Consider the following 2653-nt stretch of genomic DNA (forward strand, 5'->3'; position numbering starts at 1 on the left):
TGACGAGAATGCAAAGATCTCTTCAGGGGAACAAATCCATCCATACTGTTTTATCAGATCTTTGTGAAATAAACAACAAATCATTTCAGTTTTTGTTTACTTTATCCCATATTAAAGACATGCAGATATAAATTAGGCAAACACTTTTACCTGAATCATTTTTAATGAAGTGTTTCAAAGAGCTTTAAGGGACAAAAACACATTTATATCAGATTTTACCACAGGTGACATTTTTATTGTTGCTTATACTGCCTGTTTGTTCATCTGTCAGTACCAGGAGTGGGGTTTGAACCCACGAGGACTTCTGTCCACTGGAGCTTAAATCCAACGCCTTAACCACTCGGCCATCCTGGTACAAGAGTGGCCACCTGCTGCAACGGGTCATTAACAGAATCAGATGTTCTGGAGCAGGAAAACATCTAAAACATGCAGGATTGTGGACCCTGAGGACCCTGAGGACCATGAGGACCCCTGAGGACCACTGAAGACCCCTGAGGACCCCTGAGGACCACTGAGGACCCCTGAGGACCCTGATGACCACTGAGGACCACAAGGACCATAAGGACCACTGAGGACCCTGAGGACCCTGAGGACTCTGAGGACCCCTGAGGACAGGACTGGAGACCACTGAGGACCCCTGAGGACCCCTGAGGACAGGACTGGAGACCATCAACACAGACTAGTTGATGATGAACTGGGTCATTTAGCTACATCCAATTTTTCACATCTTTAAATTGTTTTCTGTTTAAATATTACATTTTTGTCTTTTTTCTCTTTTTATGACAGTTTGTCTTTAACTGCCATTTTGTCATTTAAACCTCCTTTATTTGGTGTTTATGGTGGAAAGAATTTGCTAAGAAGGTCATTTTTGTCATCCAACCATCTCCTGGGATTAAGGCTCAAACCCTGGGAAATGAATGAACACGTTTCTGGAAGGCATACAAAGGTGACGAAGAGAAGTTTTCTGCTGTCATATTTTCAGTCAGCAGACAGAAACTCAGAGGTCCCAGCATGCCTTTCTGTCTCTTCACAGGTCAGAGGACAGTGCGACCTCCGTCTCTGTTAGATAACCTCCCAGAAACATGGCTGCCCATCATATACGTCTGCTCTCCTGAACAGAGGGCCGTCCCTCTTCTTTTCTGACGCTGTGTACACATATGTGGGCGTGTGCTGAGTCATACGCGTCACATTAGTTCATTATGTGTGAAGGTGACACACAAAGGTTGTAGGATAAGTGGAACTGTAATGATGCTGCAGGTTACAAAATGAAGAGGACGAAAAGACAATCAGGTTCCATTCTCTCCTCAGATTTTAATCTAGACTGAACTGTTGTCGATTATCAACGCACCTCCTGAACCTGGCCTCGGCACAATGGCTGCTTAATGAGAGCGCAGGTGATTGGAGAGGCTCATGTGCAGCAATAACAACCAGGAGGACATTCATCACTGATTAGGCTGTGCTTTGCATCCAGCCACAGCACCCAAGTTTGAAATAATCACAGCAGAAAACATGCTCAAGGGTTTAATGGCTCTTCGGAAAAACAAAAACATCTCAGATGCAATGAAGGTTTTCCTCACAATTAGAAACTACAATTAAGAGTTGGAATTAAAAGAAATGGTGCCAGTAGAGTTTTATAGGAACAAGTTTATTTGAAATGAATGCATTAGACACAATACAAGAGGCTAAACTCTGAAATCTAACCTTCTGGATTCCCTGATTCCACATGAAAAACCTTAGCAAACACAGAACCAGCTATAATTCTGTCATTTCTACAAATATCAGGCCAACATCTGGTGTGATTGTAGCTGAGAGTCATCCCTAAAACATACTCTGAGTGCTAACAGATTATAAAAAGTCTGATTTAATATTTGGCATGCTAGTTTCATTCATTGTGTTCTTGATGTGGTAACAGAACTCACTTTAAAACAATGCTCAGATTTTACATTTAATATATGAAATGATCTGACTCTGACTGGAAAAACCAGCTGTTGTAAACATTTATATCCTAATGCAGTTGGATTTTACTAAATTGCTCAAGGGGCCATTATTGTCATTATGTACATTTAATTTACAATTTAAAATATAGTTTTACTTTAAATAAACTCATTGGTGGACCAGACTGAGCTCAACCACGGGCTGGATGTGGGCCCCAGGCCACCAGTTGAGTAGCCCTGTCCTGTTGTCTGTATTCTTGCACGACAAACTATTTGTTTAAATTGTTTCCAAATGTCCTTTTTTACCCTAAATGTTCCATCTCCTGCTCCAGGGGTCCCCAAGGCTGTGTGCTGGGGTTCTTTGACCCAGTTAGCCACACGCAAAGCTTCTGCTGTCACTATTCAGCTGCAGTTTTCCTTCGCATCATTTTTTCTGGTTTTACCTCAGCTTCAGTCAATAAAGCGATAACATCTTCAACTAAGACCTGCTGAGAATAATCTGTAAGTCATCCAATAAGACTTTGATGACACATCAAACAGACACTGACTCTTACACAACAATGGCTGCAGACACCTGGTAGTCATGACCGGGACACCTCTGATACGACTCCTCTGCTCATCAGTTGACCTGTCTGATGGTCATGTTTGTTCGGACTCTAACTCCGCTCGGACGGAGTTTCCCACTCAGCTCTTGGTTCAGGTCATGGGACGGATGGATG

The 2653-nt window shown here is 42.5% G+C and overlaps 1 non-coding gene across 1 annotated transcript; it reads right to left on the bottom strand.

The window, feature by feature from the left end:
- Positions 1–271: 271 nt before the first annotated feature.
- Positions 272–354, bottom strand: trnal-uaa. The gene has a single exon. It is a non-coding gene; the product is annotated as a tRNA-Leu (tRNA).
- Positions 355–2653: the final 2299 nt, after the last annotated feature.

Source organism: Kryptolebias marmoratus, linkage group LG4, assembly GCF_001649575.2.
Source record: "Kryptolebias marmoratus isolate JLee-2015 linkage group LG4, ASM164957v2, whole genome shotgun sequence".
In the NCBI taxonomy this organism is placed as follows: domain Eukaryota; kingdom Metazoa; phylum Chordata; class Actinopteri; order Cyprinodontiformes; family Rivulidae; genus Kryptolebias; species Kryptolebias marmoratus.